The sequence below is a fragment of the Apium graveolens genome, unplaced genomic scaffold, assembly GCF_009905375.1.
Source record: "Apium graveolens cultivar Ventura unplaced genomic scaffold, ASM990537v1 ctg628, whole genome shotgun sequence".
Taxonomy (NCBI): Eukaryota; Viridiplantae; Streptophyta; class Magnoliopsida; order Apiales; family Apiaceae; genus Apium; species Apium graveolens.
In genome coordinates, this window is record NW_027419344.1 from 112,973 (window position 1) to 136,369 (window position 23,397).

Here is a 23,397-nt window from a genome sequence, read left to right on the forward strand (position 1 = left end):
ATCTCCCCTTTTTTTGAAGCATAAATCTTACCTTGCCTTATGTTTGTTCTTGTTTCAGACTAATACTCATTTTCAAGTGGCTGTTCGGCATGCTGAGTCTTGGAAAAAGGCTTTGGAAAAATCCGACAAGGCCTTGAGGAAGCAGAAGGTCAAGAATGCGGCTTTGGAGATGAAGATGAAACGCGAGGAGGAGGAACTTTGTGAAGCCAACGGGGAGTTGGTGAAGCTCAAGGCTGAACGAGATAGAACCATCGATGCTTACTTGGACACAGACGAGTTTGCTCAGACCATGCGGGTTAGAGACGACATGGTGTTTCCTGAGTTTTTTAGGACTGGTCGGGACACGACCCTCGGGACCGTGAACGACGCCTGTCCGGATATTAACTCAGTGGACTACCCTTGTCCGGATGAGGAGACTTTATTATAAAGGTTTCGTACCCGCGTAGTCGTCTCTGAGGATGTTTCTTATACCCAGCTTCTTCACCCCCCCCCCAGAGTCATCTTCTAGACCTGCCATGGAGGATCACAACTCTTCTTCAAGCGAGACCGCCACTGCGGAGACATCGAGTCAGAGCGGGGGAGACGATGATATGGATGCAGAGGATATTTCTGCTCCTTAGAGATTTATTGGCCCTGCTTGGCTTAGTTATTTATGTTTATTTACGCTCAAGACATGTAGTTTCTTAATTTATGGAACTTTATTATTCTCGTATCTATCTGCATTTATTTTGCTTATAATCATCACTCTATGCTTCACAAGAATTTAATGTTGTATATCAAAAATTCACAAATTTCATAAATCTTTGGGATGCATCCCTTACATAGATTTTTGTGAACTAAACTAAAAATAAAAAATCCTATTGAACTGAAATATGAAATCCTAAGCAAGCAAAGTTTCATGGTGCTTTTGAACCTTGTTGCTACTTTAATAAGTAAGAACTTCCTTTCCAACGAACTATATGTAATAAGTTTTCAGGTTCTGAGCATGCCAAGTCCTTGGTACTTTACTACCATCCATTACACCATAACTGGCCTGTAGCAACACTTTTTTTGGTGTTATAAGCAAAAATGTTGCCTTAAATAACTAAAATTTGATTTGAGATAATATTTTTTTTAATATTACGGAAGAGGATAGAAAATGTTACTATAGAGATGATGAAATTGCTATTGTAACACAAAATATGATGTTAGCATTGATATTACAATTAGTGTTACCGTATGACAAAAAATTCAGGCGGAATATTTTGGTGGGTCAAAATTTTGCCCAAATTTTGGGCCGCCAAAAACTAAAATGAAACCCAACATTTTATTTTCAATTATAAACAAACCAGATTTTTTTTCTCAAACACTGTCGAACGCAAACACTATCAAACACACTCTCTTCTTAATCCGGTTTAGAACAAAACGCATCAGATCTTGGATTTCAGTTGGGTGTTAGGAGCTTGAAGTAAATCATGATTGTCGTAATTAGGGGATTTGAGTAAATTAGGGTTCTATAAATTGGGGATTTCTTCTCAATCAAATTTATATTTTGTAATTAGGATTTGTAGCAGCCAAATTCTTCTTGGAGTAAATTAATTAGGCTTTCATAAGGAGTAATTCAGGTTTTCTTATTGTTCAATCTCCCTCTCTCTCTCTCTCCCTCTCTCTCTCTCCCTCCCCCTCCGTCCATCCCCCCCTCTCTCTCTCTTTGACATCTAAGTTTAAAAATAAATATTATTTATCTCAGAACATTTCAGTAGATAGCAATTTCTTTTTCCTAAAGTAGTTCCAGAGAATATAATTTTGGACCTGCTTTTATTTTTGAAGTCGTATTTTCCATCCAGGGAGTGAAAAGTTATTGCACCTTGTATTAATTCCAAAACCTTATGTTTAGTTTTGTATTGGTTTGATAGCTGCATTTAGATTACTATGTTATGTATTGGTGTTGCTAATATTTGATTTGTGAGCAGCAAAGCTTCTAGAAGATGCTGGATTGTACGATACCCCCCGAAGAAGCATGTAAGTGACAACATGTTCTTACTCGGTATTCACGAGGTACTGTATTTCTTCCTTTTCACTTGTCTTTTCTTGCTAGTAACTAAACGATTCGATCGTTTGCAGAAAATTACATTAGTTGTTGTTAATAATTATATTATTATGTTGTATGTGGCTATATTTGATGTATTTAGAAATTAATTAATTGATTAGTTTGTAGAATCAATAGTCGTTGTAATTAATCATGTATGAGCATTACTTATCTGAATTATTGATTGTATCTGCGTACTTAAGCACTTCAAGGGATATATAAGTGATAAGTGGCATTTTATACCACTTAGAACGTCTTAAATGGCTTAAATTGGTGTCTTGAAATCAAGTATTTTGTGTATTTGATGCGTTTTTCTAGTATTTATATATTTCAGGGTATTAGTTGCATTTCGGAGGAGGAATCATCAAGAATAAGTCTTGGCATGTGTTCACCATTGCGAGAGGAAAAGAACGGGCAGATTACGGCGAAGAAACGGAGCAAACCTGGAATTTTTCCAGTAGGGTCCTGCGCGCCCGCGCAGCAATGCTGAGCGGCCGCGCAGCAGCCTTGCGCGCCCGCGCAGAAATGCTGAGCGGCCGCGCAGGGTCGGAGAAAAAGCTGAATTATTTTAGACTTCTACTTCTGTTTGGCTTCCAACTTCTATGTAATCTGAGTTTTATGGGACTATTATATAAGTAGATTTGAGACGTTTTCATAGAGAATAGAAAGGAGATTATGTTTTAGTTTGTGTTTTGCGCAAGAAGCGAAGGAGATAAGGAAGAAGACCGATTTAGCACACCGTAACGAAGAGGAAGCATATATTCTTGTGATTCTTGTTTCGTTGTAACGTTGGATGCTAGTTTTCTTGCTTTGACTTATTTACTCTTGTGACGTACTCTGTTTTAATATAATTAGTTTAGTTATTATTTTCTTGTGTTGTTTATCATAATTTCATATGAACCCATGATGGCGATAAGTTCTATTATGGGCTAATCGTGATCATGGGGTTGCAACGGATTTATTATGAAATTCTTTAGTTAATTGTTTAATACTTTAGTGTGTGATGATTGCATGATATCTAGTATTGGTTGTGCGTATTCGTCTTATGTGCGTCGCGAACATATAAGATAGGGTGTTAATCTCTTGTGAAGCGACAGTGGATCTTGAGATTTAGAACTTGCCATGCTAGCATAGGTTCATGTACGTTGTGCATGATTAGTGGGTAACTCTAACAGTTTTATTTGCCCTATGTAATCAAGAGGAATAACTTGTGCTTAAATCGTTGTGTTGTCAATTTCTGTAGACATATAGGAACTCAACATAATTGATGACTATTCAACTTCTATCTTAATTGTGGATGTTTGGTAGAATGGTATTAGTACAATGAAAGTTGGCTTTTATCAGTTTCGTGTTATTCGATTAATATCATCACTGTCACATGCTAAAGGTAATAACAATGGCTATAGAAGGAATTAATAATGAAGTTGTGATCTCATGAGTGTTTTATTATTGATAAATTGAAGTGTTAGTTAAGTGGTTAATTAAGTAGTTAATTATAGTTAATATTTAATCAACAATTTTAAGTGTTATCTTAACATTGAGAAGTAATCATACATTGGTGAGTGAGTTTAATTAGACAATAACTTAGTCTGAGTCTCTGAGGGAACGAACTAGAAAGTATTCTATATTACTTGCGAACGCGTATACTTGCGTGAATATTAGTGCGTGATTTCGCCCTAACAAGTTTTTGGCGCCGCTGTCGGGGACTCGGCGTATTTGTTTAGTTTATGTACTTACCATCATTGGTCATTAGGACTCAGTGATTAAGATGTAGTAGTTAATTACTCTTTTCGGTTGTGTTTCAGGTACTTTAGCAAGCGTTTATGCAAACTCGTTCTCGTGCTCGCAAGAGGACCTTAGATACAGCTGAGGAGAAAGACGAAGTTCTTGATACTCCGGAGAAGTTAGATTTTGAGGATTCGGATTCAGGAACTGAGCAGAAAGAACCAGTAAACATGGGAGATCGTATTGTTCAAGCTGATCCAGCTCTTATGGATTTTTCTCGGCCTAAAATTGATGACATTCAGTCAAGCATCCTTCATCCGGCTATTCAAGCTAACACCTTTGAAATCAAGTCGGGCACTATTCAGATGGTGCAGAATTCTGTTTCTTTTGGAGGAGCGGTAACTGAAGACCCCAACATGCACATAAGGAATTTTGTCGAGATCTGCAGCACTTTTAAGTATAATGGCGTGACTGATGAGGCTATCAAGTTGAGGCTTTTCCCATTCTCACTGAGGGATAAGGCTAAAGACTGGTTACATTCTGAACCAGCTGGGTCCATCACTACGTGGCAAGATCTTGCGCAAAAGTTTCTGGTGAAGTTTTATCCAATGGCAAAGACTGCTGCTATGAGGAGTGCTCTTACTCAGTTTGCGCAGCAACCTACAGAATCTATGTGCGAGGCTTGGGAACGCTACAAGGAAATGTTGAGAAAATATCCACATCATGGAATGCCGGATTGGATGGTAATCACTGGTTTTTATAATGGTTTGGGGGCCCAATCTCGGCCCATGCTCGATGCAGCAGCTGGAGGAGCCTTATGGGCTAAAAGCTATACTAAAGCGTATAATCTTATCGAGACGATGGCTGCAAATGAGCATCAAAACCCAACTCAGAGGATGACGTCAGGCAAGGTAGCAGGTATTCTGGAAGTTGATGCAGCCACCGCTATTGCAGCCCAGCTCCAAGCGCTATCAATGAAGGTTGATTCTTTGGCTACGTATGGAGTTAATCAAATAGCTATGGTTTGTGAGCTTTGTGCAGGTTCTCATGCTACGGATCAGTGTTCTCTTGTCAACGAATCTGTTCAGTATGTGAATAATTATCAGCGACAACAGCAGCCTGTGCCAGCGACCTATCATCCTAACAACAGAAATCATCCAAATTTCAGCTGGGGGAATAATCAGAATGCTATTCAGCCAACATATCAGCAAGGAGTAAGTAAACAGTTTAACCCACCTGGATTCCAGCAACCACAGCAGTATGCTACAAGGCAATCATATCCTCAACAGGGAAGTGCAGCTGCACCTACTAGTGCTGATTTTGAGGAACTTAAGCTGTTGTACAAGAGTCAGGCGGTTTCTATCAAGACCTTGGAAAATCAAATCGGTCAATTAGCCAATGCAGTGCTCAATCGTCAACCTGGCACTCTTCCCAGTGACACGGAAGTACCAGGCAGGAAGGAAGCTAAAGAGCAAGTCAAGGCTATTACCTTAAGGTCTGGAAAAGTAGCTGATGCTGAAAAGGCAAAAGAAGTCGAAGCTGAAGTTAGAGATGAAGAATCTAAGCAAAAGGAGAAAGTGGCGGAACCAAAGAAGACTACTGTTGAACACACTCTGCCTGAGGCTAATACAGGGGAGAAACAGCTCTATCCTCCACCACCTTTTCCTAAGAGATTGCAGCAACAAAAGCTGGATAGACAGTTCGGGAAGTTTCTGGAGGTGTTCAAGAAACTTCACATCAATATACCTTTCGCTGAGGCGCTGGAACAAATGCCTAGTTATGCGAAGTTTATGAAGACTATTCTTTCAAGGAAGGTGAAACTGGATGACCTTGAAACCGTTGCTCTCACGGAAGAATGCAGCGCGGTTCTGCAGCAAAAGTTACCACCAAAACTGAAAGATCCAGGAAGCTTCACCATTCCTTGCACCATTGGCAATCTAACTTTTGACAAGTGCCTTTGTGATTTGGGAGCAAGCATTAATCTGATGCCCTTGTCGATCTTTAAAAAGCTGGATCTGCCTGATCCAAAACCCACATACATGTCGCTACAATTGGCGGACCGTTCCATTACTTACCCAAGGGGCATAGTTGAGGATGTGCTCGTCAAGGTGGATAAGCTCTTCTTTCCTGCAGATTTTGTTATTCTGGATTTTGAGGAAGATAAGAAGATTCCCATAATCTTGGGGAGGCCTTTCTTGGCTACTGGTCGTACCTTGATAGATGTGCAAAAAGGGGAACTTACTATGCGGGTCCAAGATCAGGATGTGACCTTCAACGTATTCAAGGCAATGAAATTCCCTACAGAAGATGAGGAGTGTTTAAAAGTGGATGTGATTGATTCCGCAGTTACTTCGGAACTCGATCACATGCTAATGTCCGATGCATTGGAAAAGGCCTTAGTGGGGGATGTTAACAGCGATGATGAAGATAGCAACGAGCAATTACAATATCTGAACGCTTCTCCATGGAAGCGAAAGCTCGACATACCATTTGAATCTCTTGGTACTTCTGACCTTAAGAATGCTGAAGGGAAGCTCAAACCATCAATAGAGGAAGCACCTACCTTGGAGCTCAAACCATTACCTGAACACTTGAGGTATGCTTTTTTAGGTGATTCATCTACGTTACCTGTTATTATTTCAGCTGACCTTTCAGGTAGTGAGGAAGACAAGCTCTTAAGGATTTTGAGAGAATTCAAATCGGCTATAGGATGGACCTTAGCAGACATCAAGGGGATAAGTCCTTTATATTGTATGCATAAAATTCTGTTAGAGGAAGGTAGTAAGCCAACGGTGGAACAGCAGCGAAGACTAAACCCGATCATGAAGGAGGTGGTGAAGAAAGAAATTCTGAAATGGCTAGATGCAGGCATCATTTATCCTATTTCTGACAGCTCGTGGGTGAGCCCCGTGCAATGTGTACCTAAGAAAGGAGGTATCACTGTGGTCGCAAATGAAAAGAATGAGCTCATCCCTACTCGAACAGTTACAGGATGGAGAGTATGCATGGATTATAGAAAATTGAACAAAGCCACAAGGAAGGATCACTTCCCTCTCCCATTCATTGATCAAATACTTGACAGATTGGCGGGACATGAGTATTTTTGTCTTCTGGATGGTTATTCCGGGTATAATCAGATTTGTATTGCACCAGAGGATCAGGAAAAGACTACCTTCACTTGTCCATTTGGCACATTTGCTTTTCGTAGAGTTTCGTTTGGGTTATATGGCGCCCCGGCCACCTTTCAGAGATGTATGATGGCTATATTCTCTGACATGATTGGAAATAACGTCGAAGTGTTCATGGATGACTTCTCCGTCTTTGGACACTCATATGATGAATGTTTGAATAATCTGCGCGCCGTACTCAAAAGATGCGTGGAAACTAATTTGGTGCTTAATTGGGAGAAATGTCATTTTATGGTGCGTGAAGGCATTATCCTTGGGCATAAGGTCTCTAGCAAAGGTCTGGAGGTGGACAAGGCCAAGGTGGGAGTCATTGAAAATCTTCCCCCACCCAATTCTGTGAAAGGAATCCGTAGTTTTCTCGGTCATGCGGGTTTTTATCGGCGATTCATCAAGGACTTTTCAAAGATATCTAAGCCGTTGTGCAATTTACTTGAGAAAGATGTGCCTTTTAAATTTGATGATGAATGTTTGGCAGCATTCGAGACTCTCAAGGAGAGTTTGATCACGGCACCAGTTATTACAGCACCAGATTGGACAGAACCGTTTGAGATGATGTGTGATGCGAGTGACTATGCGGTAGGTGCAGTTCTGGGACAGCGCAAGAAAAATCTCTTCCATGTGGTCTACTATGCGAGTAAGACTTTAAATGGGGCCCAATTGAACTACACCACTACTGAGAAGGAGCTTTTGGCTATAATCTTTGGCTTTGAGAAATTTCGATCTTATCTGCTTGGTACGAAAGTAACAGTATTCACTGATCATGCAGCTATTCGCTATCTGGTTTCTAAGAAGGATTCGAAGCCGAGACTCATTCGTTGGGTGCTTTTACTTTAGGAATTTGAGTTAGAGATCAAAGATAGAAAAGGTACTGAGAATCAAGTAGCTGACCATCTCTCTAGGTTGGAGAATCCCGATTCTACTTCACAAGATAGGACGTTAATCAATGAATCTTTTCCGGATGAGCAGTTGTTTGCAATTCAGGAGGAAGAACCATGGTTTGCAGATATTGTAAACTATCTTGTCAGCAATATAATGCCGCTTAATTTGACATCCGCTCAAAAGAAGAAGTTTTTGCATGAGGTGAAGTGGTATATGTGGGATGAACCATATTTGTTTAGACAGGGAGCTGATCAGATCATCAGGAGATGTATCCCGTTCTGTGAGACGGAGGGGATATTACGAGACTGCCATTCCACGGTTTATGGTGGACACTATGGAGGTGAGAAGACGGCAGCTCGTATTCTGCAAGCAGGTTTTTTCTGGCCTACTTTGTTCAAGGATGCTCATCAGTTTGTTTTAAGGTGTGATCGTTGCCAAAGAGTGGGAAATTTTTCAAGGAAGGATGAGATGCCATTAAATGTGATGCTTGAAGTCGAGGTCTTTGATGTATGGGGAATCGATTTCATGGGGCCTTTTATCTCGTCTTGCAATAATCAGTACATCTTGCTGGCAGTCGATTATGTCTCAAAATGGGTCGAAGTTAAAGCTTTACCGACAAATGATGCAAAGGCAGTGCTAAATTTTCTTCATAAGCAAATTTTCACAAGGTTTGGAATGCCTCGGGTAATCATAAGTGATGAAAGATCGCATTTTTGCAACCGTAAGTTCACTTCTATGATGCAGCGTTATAATGTGAATCATCGAGTAGCTACTGCCTATCATCCGTAAACAAATGGTCAAGCGGAAGTGTCTAACAGAGAGATAAAGCACATTCTAGAGAAGGTTGTTTGTCCGTCAAGGAAGGATTGGTCTTTAAAGCTCGATGAAGCTGTTTGGGCTTACAGAACAGCATACAAAACTCCACTTGGGATGTCACCGTTTCAGTTGGTGTACGGTAATGGATGTCATCTACCGGCGGGGCTTGAGCATAAGGCCTATTGGGCATTGAAGAAATTGAACCTGGATTTAGATGCAGCTGGTAAGAAAAGAATGCTTCAGCTTAATGAACTTGATGAATTTCGACTGCAAGCGTACGAGAATAACAAAATGTATAAGGAAAAGGTGAAGAGGTGGCACGATAGGAAGCTACTTCCTAAGTTATTTGTGCCAGGGCAACAAGTTCTGTTATTCAACTCTCGGCTCCGACTTTTTCCTGGGAAGTTGAAATCAAGGTGTTTTGGACCTTTTATTGTCAAAACTGTGTTTCCAAATGGAGCGGTGGAAATTTTTGAGAATGATTCGGACCAAGCATTCAAGGTTAACGGTCAGCGGTTGAAGCACTACTATGGGGACATGGCAAACCGAGAGGTGGTTAGTGCCATTTTGTTGACTACTTGAGAAAGGTACGGAACGTCAAGCTAATGACGAAAAAGAAGCGCTTCGTGGGAGGCAACCCATGAATTGTTGTTACAGGAACCCTTAGAAGTTAATAACCTATCCAAAAACACAAAAAAATCAGAAAAAAGGGGCTAAAAAAAAAAATTCCAGAGACCCTCTGCGCGCCCGCGCAGAAATGCTGAGCGGCCGCGCAGGGGTCGAGTTCCAGAAATTTTTTTTTTTACAGTTCAGAAAAAAAAAAAAAACAAAAACACAAAAACCCATCACAGCCCATAAACCCACGAATTCTTTTCCCATTACCCCATGATTTTATCCCTCAACCCCACTCCTAATCTAATTTAACCTACTCCACACACTATATATACATACACCTATCCCACATATCTCCCACAAACTTCCTACACTTAAACCCTCTCATAAACATCAAAAATCAGTTCTTACACACTTTTATTCACAAATCAATGGCACCCAAGAGAGCACGCACTATTGACAGCAGCAGCACAGTTCCTACTGCTGATTCATCAAGGGGTACTGCTGCAAGGCCTCGGTTAACTGACAGAGCTGCGGAGGAGGAGTACACTAGGCTGTTGGGGAAGCCGATTCTGAAGGAGAGGGGGTTTTTACCATCAGGGAGGGATGGTGAGTTGTTGCCCATGATTGCAGAGAAGGGGTGGATAGCTTTTTGTGAGTCACCCGAAGCAGTACCGATGACCGTTGTTCGCGAGTTCTACGCGAACGCGAAGGCTGAAAAGAATGGGTTTTCTGTAGTTCGTGGGCTGACGGTTGATTATCATCCTGCGGCGATTCGCCGTGTGATTGGACAGCGAGAGAGGAAGCCCGAGGAGGAGAACTGGAATGAAAAGACTGCTGAGGATTTTGACTTGGATTTGATTTGTGCGACTCTCTGTCGACCGGGTACAGTTTGGAACCGCAGTCCAGCCAATAATGAGTATCGTCACTTTCCGGCGATCGCCATGAACAGGTATACCCGTGCATGGAATGCATTTATATGTGCTAATATTTTGCCTTCTTCACATGCACACGAGGTCACAGTTGAGAGAGCACAGTTGTTGTGGGGAATTCTGAGTGAGGAATACTATGTGGACCTTGGTGAGTTTATCTACCAAGGAATTCTGAAGTTTTTTAGGGGAGCAAAGCATATGAACATCCCTTATGCATCCACGGTTATGAAGCTATGCCGAGCAGTAGGAGTGAACTGGTCGGCTCATGAGCAGTTGCAGTTGCCAGCAGCTCCGATAGATTCTGGCACTCTGAATGGGATGCAGGAGTGGACCGGTGGTGAGCCTGAGGAGCATGGGCTGGGTTATCGTCTTCCAGGAGGGCGTCCAGCACGAGGTGCTACTATGGCTAGGCCAGGGCGTGGTGAGGCTGGTTCTTCGAGAGCTCAGGAGGGTGCTGGGATGGGTGATGCCCAGTATAGGAGGCTTTCACGGCAGATGGATGCCATGTATGAGACGCAGAGCAGGTTTGCTCAGGAGCTCACCCTTGCGTTAGGGAACGCTTTTCGAGGCCTTGGAGCTGATATCCAGTGGCCAGTTTTTGGTGAGGACTCTGCATACCCGCCGCCTGATACTCCACCCACTGAGGGTGATGATGATGATGACTCCGAGTAGGTATACCCTGTGTTCCTTTCTACTACATTCACTGGGGACATTGAAGATTTTAAGTTTGGGGGTGGTAGTTAAGGAATATTTTGTGTGTGTCATATAGCTGCATATTCATGATAGTTAGTTCATATAGTTGCATAATTTTTGCCATATAGTTTTTTTATATATAGCTTTATTTGTTTGTCATACCATATAGCTCATGCATATACCATGATCCCTTTTGCAATGATTTATCGACTGAATTGTGATATTGATGCGAGTGTAGTGATAGCATTAAAGTGACATTAAGTTGTGTAGGTTGATATGCATGCTAGAAGCACTTGTATTTTCACTAAGTCTTAGAGAATGCTTAAGGGTTAGATTGTTGTTATGATCTGATTATTTTCGAGGATAATCTATTTATTATGCTTAGAATTTGATAATAGGTTCTTAGTGGTAAAGGCATGAAAAAGAAAAAAAAATGGAGTAAAAATGGAATTTGTTGCTAGTTGTGGCTAGGCGTCAAATGGCTAGTAGCCGGCTCGCATGTTATGCGAGTAGTCTAGGGTTGAGCAAGATGGAGCGAAACGCACTTGCTCAGAAAAAATAAATAAAAAAAAAATGCATAATTGATCAAGAGTGGGCTCTTTGGTATTCGAGTTATTAAGTTCTTAGGGGACTTTGTGCCTAGTGACCTAAGGCTTTTAGAGTCTGGGATCCGCTAACCTAACGCTCGTTACATGGATACCATTGTATAAGTCTTTTGTGGACCTCACTCATTGCACGGTCAAATAAGCATTTGAGTTGTAAATAAAAAGCACAATTCCGTAGTAAGCTCCAGAGTTCTTGTAGTGTTGTATATCACTTTGTGCCTAGAATTTTTATTCTTTGTATAATCGTAGGATTGCCTTGAGGATAGTTTAGTCATAGTAATTGGTCTCGTTCCGAAGCATATCTGTTAAGCATTTGTACACACCACGTTTCTGGCTGTATGTCCGTTTGCATGAGTTTATTGATCTTTAGTGTCTAACTGCATTCGTTGAGATGTGACAATTTGGTTGGTTAATTGTAGTAAGGGGGATCGTTGCATTTTCATATAGATTGCATTCATGCATATTTTTATTTGTTTTGAGTCTGTGACACTTGAGGACAAGCATCGATTTAAGTTTGGGGGTGTGATAAGTGGCATTTTATACCACTTAGAACGTCTTAAAATGGCTTAAATTGGTGTCTTGAAATCAAGTATTTTGTGTATTTGATGCGTTTTTCTAGTGTTTATGCATTTCAGGGTATTAGTTGCATTTCGGAGGAGGAATCATCAAGAATAAGCCTTGGCATGTGTTCACCATTGCGAGAGGAAAAGAACGGGCAGATTACGGTGAAGAAACGGAGCAAACCTGGAATTTTTCCAGCAGGGTCCTGCGCGCCCGCGCAGCAATGCTGAGCGGCCGCGCAGCAGCCTTGGAAAAAGCTGAATTATTTTAGACTTCTACTTCTGTTTGGCTTCCAACTTCTATGTAATCTGAGTTTTATGGGACTATTATATAAGTAGATTTGAGACGTTTTCATAGAGAATAGAAAGGAGATTATGTTTTAGTTTGTGTTTTGCGCAAGAAGCGAAGGAGATAAGGAAGAAGACCGATTTAGCACACCGCAACGAAGAGGAAGCATATATTCTTGTGATTCTTGTTTCGTTGTAATGTTGGATGCTAGTTTTCTTGCTTTGACTTATTTACTCTTGTGACGTACTCTGTTTTAATATAATTAGTTTAGTTATTATTTTCTTGTGTTGTTTATCATGATTTCATATGAACCCATGATGGCGATAAGTTCTATTATGGGCTAATCGTGATCATGGGGTTGCAACGGATTTATTATGAAATTCTTTAGTTAATTGTTTAATACTTTAGTGTGTGATGATTGCATGATATCTAGTATTGGTTGTGCGTATTCGTCTTATGTGCGTCGCGAATATATAAGATAGGGTGTTAATCTCTTGTGAAGCGATAGTGGATCTTGAGATTTAGAACTTGCCATGCTAGCATAGGTTCATGTACGTTGTGCATGATTAGTGGGTAACTCTAACAGTTTTATTTGCCCTATGTAATCAAGAGGAATAACTTGTGCTTAAATCGTTGTGTTGTCAATTTCTGTAGACATATAGGAACTCAACATAATTGATGACTATTCAACTTCTATCTTAATTGTGGATGTTTGGTAGAATGGTATTAGTACAATGAAAGTTGGCTTTTATCAGTTTCGTGTTATTCGATTAATATCATCACTGTCACATGCTAAAGGTAATAACAATGGCTATAGAAGGAATTAATAATGAAGTTGTGATCTCATGAGTGTTTTATTATTGATAAATTGAAGTGTTAGTTAAGTGGTTAATTAAGTAGTTAATTATAGTTAATATTTAATCAACAATTTTAAGTGTTATCTTAACATTGAGAAGTAATCATACATTGGTGAGTGAGTTTAATTAGACAATAACTTAGTCTGAGTCTCTGAGGGAACGAACTAGAAAGTATTCTATATTACTTGCGAACGTGTATACTTGCGTGAATATTAGTGCGTGATTTCGCCCTAACAATAAGCTCTCCTTAATGTCTTATATTTTATTTGTGTAGACCGAGTGGTGTACTACGCCTGTATGTGATTTTGCTGTTGAATTTGATTTGGAAGTGGAAGCCATGATGTGTCATTCGCGTTGAAAGTTGTTTATGTTGACTATAACATATTTCTATGGGTTTTCAAGATTAATTTGACCTGTTTTTAAAAAAATTAGAAATAAATTTGGATTCTGCATGACATGGGTTGATTAAGGTTGGGATTTTGCATATGCTAATATGATTTATGATTTTTATTAGTATTTATGTTACTGTTCTGCCTATAATTATCGGGTTAAGTCATTGTACCAGTATCTCATCGTTTTTTTTGGCCAGCAAAATGTTCATCGTTTATTATGTATACTATGAAGTTGAGTTTTAAGGTATAAGCAGTAATCTGGTTTATGTTAGTTGGTTGTTTCATTAACTCAGCTTCTTGCACTTCTATGCTTCGGTCAATGTTCAAATCTTGTAGTACCTGATGGGTAGCAAACATGCTCCTTGTGTGGAATGTTTTATATTAACATAAACCCAAGTTGTTCTCCCTTACGGCGCTGACATTTCACGAGTCTTTATGATTCTTGACTTTTAATGTATCATAATTTTGTATATGACACTTTTAGCTGGAACTTTTTGAGAAGGCCTATTTCTCAAAAAGGTCTATTTATTTAATTGTTCATTCATTCATTCTAGTATAAAAAGGGTCCCTTGATTCATTGTAATATTCTTAAATTATTTATTTTGTTCATGAGTTTGACATATATAAAATTGCATGAAAGATTATATTACGGTGATCTTATGCTTTTAATTTTATTTATACTAGTTGACCTTGTAAACATAATGGTTGTCGTAAAGCCACTATTAACATGTCCAGGTTGGCATGCTTGTCATGAAATACCTTATCGTAAAAACAGAGATTTATATTGAACAGAATGTTGACCAACTCTTCAAATTTGTATCCAAGGGCTAAGAGTTTTGTATGGAGTTTTAATAACTTCTGCACCCACACCGAAGCAAAAAGGATCGATGTGCGCTCAAGGATTTTCTTGTTGACACCAGAGTATGTTCTATATATTGTTTTCTAATTTTGGTAGAAAATAAATTCCGAAGAGATCATGAAATCTTGCTACTTCTATATTAACTTTGAGAAATTTCAATTTAGTTCCATTGTATGGCTCCATTTTTTATAGAGAAAAAGAGAAGTATTAATAGTAAGGGAATAAAATAATGAATGACAAAATGCAGCGTGCTATCTTATGTATTTAGTAACCATATAAGTGTAGGAATATATTTTGGGATTTGGAATGTTTTGTCAAATGGACGAGGTACATTCCATTTCCTTTTTAGTGTAAGATATCTTCCTGACTTTGGTCCTGTTGTTCCTCAAGAGTGTACAGACTTTGGGAAAAAAATAATATGGCTGGACTAATATAATTTCTTAAAGTTCCTTCAATAGATGCGGGCCTTATTAAAACTTCTATTATTAATTACTATTTCCGGTGGCTGAATTAATTTTGTTAAATCTTTTTGGTTCACCTGCATTGTAATTTATGCATGTGTTTGTAATGTTTTTATGAACTAGAACTAATTAGGACTCTGAACAGAGGGGATACAGGGGAGAGAAGAAACTATAACAAAGATAAATCTACTCTGTCATTGTTAATATTTTATTATGACTGTTCTTGCTTGTTTGAGAGACGGATTCCCATCCAATTGTCTTGCAGGATGTCCGTAGCCTGAATAGTTTTTACCAGATTGTATGCGGCATAACACCTGATGAAAAGCAACTGTCTGTTAGTGGGAAAAATTGGGGAGAGGTTGACCTGAATGGTAAGCATATGTTATCATATTTGGCCTTTCACATATTGCTTCGTAAATACATGATAATGAAATTTGATTTGATTTAATTTGTTAGGTTATACTCTTTAGTAAATAATAACTAATGATGCTTGTCATTCTCTATGTGTAAACAAATTATCTTTTAGCTAATGTATCCAGTTAATTCTGACATCACCCTGTAGGTTGTAGCACTACAAGTACCAACTGAAAAATGTAATATATATGATTACAGTGAGGTTCTGTTTCCATGAAAAACTATTATATATAGCAAACATTGATAATATGGACATGTCGTCCGCATTTATGTACCTAAGAGCAAATGGGGCGATTTTACTGCTCTTCAATTTTATGGTTTTCTGTTGTAAACTGTACTTTGTTTGAATGTCTACACGAGATTCTAGCTAAAGCATGTGGGTTAGATTGGTTTAAGTAATAGAGAGGTGGATAATTCACTTAGTGTTTTTACTTTAAGGAGTACTGTTAGATATATTTGATAATGTCATGGCTAATATGTTTTATATTTAGCTTTCAGATCTTACTTGAACAGGATAAATCAGTACTTAACTGTTGATCAGTACTTATACTGGAAGTCAGGACTTAAGGATATCAGTACTTATGTTATCAGGAGATAATCATCAGAAGATAGATATCAGAACTTAAGTGCTGAAGGACGATCAGATAAGGACAGTAGCTGATTAAAGGAAAGAAGATCAAGATAAACATAAGAAGAGATATGCATGAAGAAGGAATTCTGTAAAGAATGGAATACTTGGAAGAAAAGATATCTGATTGATATATTTTAGGAAGCAGAATTATATTCCATATCAATTAGCGATTATCTTGTAACTGTGTAGTATATAAACACAGACATAGGGTTTACACTAAAAGTGTTATCATTATTAGAGAAGATTATTCATTGTAACCCTAGCAGCTCTCGTGATATTTGTTCATCACTGAGAGGTAACAGTTCCATACTGTAACAGAGTTTATTATTTCAATAAAGTTTGTTTTCTGTTACTTAAGTTCTTAAAGTTCGATTTGAGTGTACTATACACTGTATTCACCCCCTCTACAGTGTGTGTGTGACCTAACAATTGGTATCAGAGCCTATCTGTTAACATACATACAGTTAAAGATCCAAACACAATCATGTCGGACACAGAAACTCCAACTAAGCCTACCAAAACTAAGGAACCACAAAAGACACAAATTCAGAGTCGGTATGAGACCATCAGAGTTCCCATACTGAGACCATCTGAATATCCCATATGGAAGGTAAGGATGACCATGTTCCTGGAAGCAACAGATCCAGAATACCTTGATAGAATCAAGGAAGGCCCTCACAAACCAACCAAGCTCGCTATTGCAGTTGCAGGTGAAGCAACAAAGACCGTACCAAAGGAGAAGAGTGATTATACTGCTGAAGACATAGCATCAATTGCTAAGGATGCTAAGGTACGACACTTACTGCATAGTGCCATTGATAATGTAATGTCAAACAGGGTAATCAACTGCAAGACTGCTAAGGAGATATGGGATGCTCTGGAAACAAGGTGTCAGGGAACTGACACAATTAAGAAGAACAGGAAGACAATACTCACTCAAGAGTATGAACACTTTGACTCAAAGACTAATGAGTCATTGAATGATTTATATGATAGATTTGTCAAACTTTTGAATGATTTGTCATTGGTTGATAAAGAGTATTATCTTGAAGATTCAAACCTTAAGTTCATGTTAGCTCTTCCTGAATGCTAGGATTTGAAGGCAACGATAATAAGAGACAACTACAATCTTGATGAAACAACTCTTGACGAAATCTATGGAATGCTCAAGACTCATGAGCTGGAGATGGAACAAAGAAGCAAGAGGAAATGAGGAAAGTCAAGGACAATTGCTCTTAAGGCTGAAGAAAGCAGCTTCCTCAAAGAAAGACAAGGGTAAAGCTCTTTTCATAAAGTCTGATACTGAGTCATCAAGTTCTGAGAGTGATGATGACTCAAATTCTGATAGCTTGCCTGAGACTGATGCTGATGAGGAGATGATGAAGCTGTGTGCTCTTATGGTGAAAGGAATCACAAAGATTGCATACAGGAAGTTCAGGAAGGGAAAGAAGTTTTCCAGGAAAGGCATAAGTTCTGATAAGAAGAATTTCAGAAGATCTGAAGGCAAAGGAGGAAAGTCTGACAGAGGAGATTACACCAATGTTAAATGCTATAACTGTGGTGAGAAAGGCCACATATCTCCTGATTGCAAGAAGGTAAAGGGTGACAAAGGCAAGGCTCTTGTCACAAAGCAGAAAAGTTGGACAGACACCTCAGACTCTGAAAGTGAGGAAAACTATGCATTGATGGCAAATGCTGATAAAGAAAGTGCTGAGAGCAGTTCTGAAGCTGCTGAAACAAAGGTACCTCAGACTACTTATGCTTTTCATACTGATGATATTAATGAGTTGAGAAGATATCTTAAAACCATGTTTGTTAGTTATAGAGATCAAACTTTAACATGTGAAAGATTAACTTCTAAAAATCTTGCATTTAAGAAAAGAAATGATTTCTTAGAAAAAGAGTTAGTCATGTTCCATCAAACTCAGAAGGATAGAGATGATGCTTTTATGTTAGGAATGAAGTGCTAAAAATAAATGAATCTCTAAAAACTGAGTTAGAAAAGGAAAGAGAGATTATCAGGACTTGGACTAACTCTGGCAAAACAACTCAAAATTTGCTAAGTAGTGGAAACTGGAAAGAGGGCTTAGGTTATGGAGAAGATAAGAATGATAAAGGAACTGAAGAAATTAAGTCTGTTGATAAGCAAAAGCCAAAGTTAAAACCTGTTAAGTTTGTAACTGTAAAGTATGAAAATGAAAAATCAGAAGTTACAAAGAAATTAACTTCTGACAAACTAAAACAGGAAAAGACAGCTGAAGTGAACATAGGCTTAATGACAAAGAAGCAGCTTAAGCATAAGCTGAAAGATGTTAAGAATGCAAACAAGGTAAAATCACCTAGGAAAAATATGAATGAAAAGGAAGGTGTGAATAAAAGCAATAATTATAAACCTGTTCCTGATGCTTCTAGGAAAACATGTCATAACTGTGGAAGTTCTAACCATCTGGCTTCTTTTTGCAGGAAGAATAAGAATATTAACTCCTTACCTTCAAAGTCAGGAGTTAAGAGTCAGTCTGTTAGATATAAACCACAAAATCCTTGTTTTCATTGTGGTAGTTTATGGCATTCCATTTATACTTGTAAGGAATATCATAGCTTGTACTATGATTATTATCAAATAAAACCTTCTTTAAAGAAAGTTTCCATTGTTCCTTCTAGTGTAAATTCTGATTCAAAGTCTGATAGTGTAAGTTCTGATAAGAAAAATGTTAACATAAACTCTGATGCTAAATCCGCTGTAAATGTTAACAAACTTAATAAGGCCAAAGGATCCAAGCAAGTCTGGGTCCTTAAAACTAATAATTAGTGGTCTTTGTGATTGCAGGGCAACATGAAAAATATTCTAGTTCTGGACAGTGGATGTTCAAGACATATGACTGGAAATAAGGCCCTGCTATCAGACTTTGTGGAGAAAGCTGACCCAAGTGTTTCTTATGGAGATGGCAACATTGGAAAAACATTGGGATATGGCAATATCAATCTTGGAAATGTCATAATTAAACAAGTAGCTCTGGTCTCAGGACTTAAACACAACCTACTGAGTATAAGTCAAATCTGTGACAGAGGTTATCATGTTGATTTCTTTGAAGAATACTGTGAAATTGTGAGTAAATCTAAAGGCAAAGTTGTTTTGAAAGGATACAGGCGTGGTAACATTTATGAAGCTAAGCTTTCAACAAGTACTGATGGTTCTGCAATCTGTCTGATGAGTAGAGCATCAATTGAAGAAAGCTGGAATTGGCATAAGAAACTCTCTCATTTAAATTTCAACAATATAAATGAACTAGTCAAGAAAGATCTTGTGAGAGGATTGCCAAACACAGTATTTGCTCCTGATGGTCTTTGTGATTCATGTCAGAAAGCCAAACAAAGAAAATCTTCATTCAAGAGCAAGACTGAATCATCAATTCTTGAGCCTTATCATCTACTACATGTTGATCTATTTGGTCCAGTAAATGTCATGTCTATTGCAAAGAAGAAGTATGCGTTGGTCATAGTTGATGAGTTCACCATATACACATGGGTGTATTTCTTGCATACAAAAAGTGAAACTGCATCAATCTTGATTGATCATGTCAAACATCTGGATAAAATGGTCAAAGATTCTGTGAAAGTTTTAAGGAGTGATAATGGCACTGAGTTCAAGAATTTGATAATGGAAGAGTTCTGCAAAACCCATGGAATAAAGCATGAATTTTCTGCTCCTGGAACTCCACAGCAAAATGGAGTTGTTGAAAGGAAGAATAGAACTCTCATTGAAGCTGCATGTACAATGCTTGAAGAAGCAAAGCTTCCAACCTATTTCTGGGCTGAAGCTGTGCAGACTGCTTGTTTTACTCAAAATGCAACACTCATTAACAAGCATGGAAAAACACCATATGAGATGGTGAAGAAAAAGAAGCCAAATCTGAAATACCTTCATGTATTTGGATGCAAGTGTTTTGTTCTCAAGACTCAACAGCTATCAAAGTTTGATCTAAAAGTTGATGAAGGAATCTTTGTTGGATATCCACTTTCCACAAAAGCCTTCAGAGTCTATAATTTGAGAACAAAAGTAGTCATGGAATCTATCAATGTCTCTTTTGATGACAAGAAGATTACTGGTCTTGAAGATTTCATTGACCATGATCAGCTGAGATTTGAAAATGAAGACTCAAATTCTGATACTGAAAATCCTGAAAGTCTAAGTCCTGATACTGTAAACTCTGATGGAATAAACTCTGATGTTATTGAAACTGTGGTGGCTACGCCAAGGGAAGATGCACCGATGCAGTTGGAGCATGCTCAAGATCCTACCACAGCTCAAGAAACATCAGGAACATACATCTGGCTCTTCAAATTCTGATTCGTCAAGTTCTGATAAGCCAAGTTCTGATAGTGCTGAAAATTTAAATACTGAAGACTCCAACTCAGAGAGCATAGTTTCAGGGGGAGCATCAGAAAATGAAAATGAAGATAGCATGGATCATGGGGGAGCATCCAGTTCTAGAGAAAACCTTCTATCTGCAAGGAAGTGGACAAAATCACATAAACCTGATTTGATAATTGGAAATCCTGATGCAGGTGATAGAACTAGAACAGGTACTTCAAATGAATGTCTTTACAATTCTTTTCTCTCTCAGACTGAGCCAAAAAAAGTGGAAGAAGCTCTTCAAGATGCAGATTGGGTGCAAGCAATGCAGGAAGAGTTGAATGAATTTGAAAGAAACAAAGTCTGGACCCTAGTGCCAAGACCAAAGAATAGATCTGTTGTTGGTACAAAGTGGGTATTCAGAAACAAAACTGACAGTGATGGCATAATTACAAGGAATAAGGCAAGGCTGGTTGCAAAAGGATATTCTCAACATGAGGGAATTGATTATGATGAAACATTTGCACCAGTTGCTAGGTTAGAAGCCATAAGGATATTCTTGGCTTATGCTGCTCACAAAAAGTTTACTGTCTTTCAAATGGATGTGAAAAGTGCTTTTCTCAATGGAGAATTGGAGGAGGAGGTATATGTTGAACAACCTCCAGGTTTTGTAGATACCAAACATCCAGATTATGTCTACAGGCTTGATAAAGCACTTTATGGACTTAAGCAAGCTCCTAGAGCATGGTATGAGACTTTAGCTCAGTTTCTTCTGGAAAGTGGATTCAACAGAGGGACAATAGACAAAACACTGTTCTACCTCAACCATGGAAAGGACTTACTTCTGGACCAGATTTATGTTGATGATATCATTTTTGGATCTACAAATGACAAACTTTGCAAGAAGTTTGCCAAACTAATGCAGTCAAGATATCAGATGAGTATGATGGGGGAACTTAGCTATTTTTTGGGCCTTCAAGTCAAGCAGAATGAGGAAGGCACTTTTATTTGTCAAACCAAGTACACCAGAAACTTGCTGAAGAAATTTGGAATGCAAGATTGTTCAAGTCATCCACTCCAATGGCCACTGCAACAAAACTGGATAAGGATACCGGTAAATCAGTAGATATTACTGACTACAGAGGTATGATTGGCTCTCTACTCTGTCTAACTGCTAGTAGACCTGATATCATGTATGCTACCTGTCTTTGTGCTAGATTTCAAGCAGATCCAAGAGAACCTCACTTAACAGCTGTAAAAAGAATCTTTAAATATCTTAAAGGAACAGCTGCTCTGGGATTATGGTATCCTAGAGAATCAGATTTTAAACTAATAGGTTACTCAGATGCAGATTTTGCAGGTTGCAAAATTGACAGGAAAAGCACAAGTGGAAGCTGCCAATTTCTTGGAGGCAGATTGGTTTCTTGGTACAGCAAGAAACAAAAGTCAATTTCCACATCAACTGCAGAAGCAGAGTATATTGCTGCAGGAAGTTGTTGTGCACAGATTCTTTGGATGAAGAATCAGTTACTGAATTATGGGTTAACATATTTCAAAATCCCTATTTACTGTGATAATCAAAGTGCTATTGCTATGACAGGTAATCCAGTTCAACACTCTATGACAAAGCACATCAGCATCAGGTACCACTTCATCAGGGAACATGTGGATGAAGGTACAGTGGAATTGCATTTTGTTCCCACAGATCAACAACTAGCAGATATCTTCACAAAACCACTGTGTGAAGCTACTTTTACAAGATTGGTAAATGAACTTGGAATGGTTTCAGGTTCTTTCTCTAAATCTGCTTAGTCATGTTCTGATTTATCAGACTTTATGCTCAGTATTTACAGAATTAATCTCATTGTGTATTCTATGCTTAATTGATAAATGTCTTTAAGTACTGACTGTTGTCTGATATATGTTTCTAAACTCTGATAAGTGATATGTCTGTTCAAGTACCTATTCAATCCTATGAGGATAACTGTGCTAGATACTGACCTAGTAGTCTTCAATAAACAAATGATTCCATGTAAGAAGTAATTATTTCAGTGGAAATCTTATGACACTAGCAAATTCTGATAATTGAGCTTAGTTAAGTTTACTTTGTATATCTTATTACTAAGTCACAAATTAGAATAATGCTACTCATCTGTTAAGTTCTGATACTAGTAAAACTGCTGAATGTACTAAGTGCTGATAAACCTCACTTATCAAAAGAAAAAGCAAAAAGATCAAATAATAAAATCAGGTACTCCTTTGAGATCTAGAGTAAAATGTGGAAGGGACGACCCAAGTGCATTGCTGGTATTAAGAAATATGCATTAGAAAAAGCAAAATATTTTATTGGTGAGTTTTCACACTCTATGATTACTGGAGAAATACTCTGATAATAGCATAAATTCTGATAAACAGTCGTGACTCACTTACACTGAGAAGCCACTGTAAAATAGAATTTCAAAAGATGCATAAAATTAGCACAAAACAGTTGAGGTGGACTCAAGCATGAACTCATTCATCCGTAGGTTTCAGGACAATGACAGCTCTTTAGCAAATTTTAGTTATGTCTTATTTCTAAGATGTACTGAAGTGAATCAGACTTTACTCTTTGTCTGTTATTTAGCTTAATGCACACACTAATCACTCCATCTGAATGATGAAAATTCTGTGGTGGTCTATGTTATTTTAGATAAACAGTCATTGTGTCATTTGCACAAATTCTGAGGACAAGTTCTAGTTACACGTTCTGATGATTAAGTTCTGAAGTCTATAACTCAGAACTTGTATGAGGATTTACTAAGATGGGCATTCCTTTTTCGAGTTAAGAAATTATGTTCTGATGACTGTTAAGTTCTGATAGGTCTAAGTTCTGATTTCAGTCTAATTTTACTTGCTTATCTGTGAATAAAATTTGATAACAGTCTCAGTTAATAGAATATGTTGAAGTGGAAGATTAATAGTCACTAGTTAGGTTAATGGTATTGTACTGAACAGTATTTGTTTCTTGTGTTTAAACCATGTTCCTCTTTCCAATGATGTTATTTTTCAAAGTATAGGGAGGA

The 23,397-nt window shown here is 38.3% G+C and overlaps 1 long non-coding RNA gene and 1 other non-coding gene across 3 annotated transcripts; one reads left to right on the plus strand and one right to left on the minus strand.

The window, feature by feature from the left end:
- The first annotated feature begins 1,627 nt into the window (after positions 1-1,627).
- On the plus strand, positions 1,628-16,048 carry LOC141703161 (uncharacterized). Of its 2 annotated transcripts, none has more exons than XR_012567377.1 (3): positions 1,628-2,001; positions 15,202-15,307; positions 15,942-16,048. It is a non-coding gene; the product is annotated as an uncharacterized LOC141703161 (long non-coding RNA). The 2 variants fall into 2 exon arrangements; XR_012567376.1 differs by having other exon boundaries at positions 15,842-16,041.
- On the minus strand, positions 4,417-4,523 carry LOC141703162 (small nucleolar RNA R71). Its single transcript, XR_012567378.1, has one exon. It is a non-coding gene; the product is annotated as a small nucleolar RNA R71 (small nucleolar RNA).
- Positions 16,049-23,397: the final 7,349 nt, after the last annotated feature.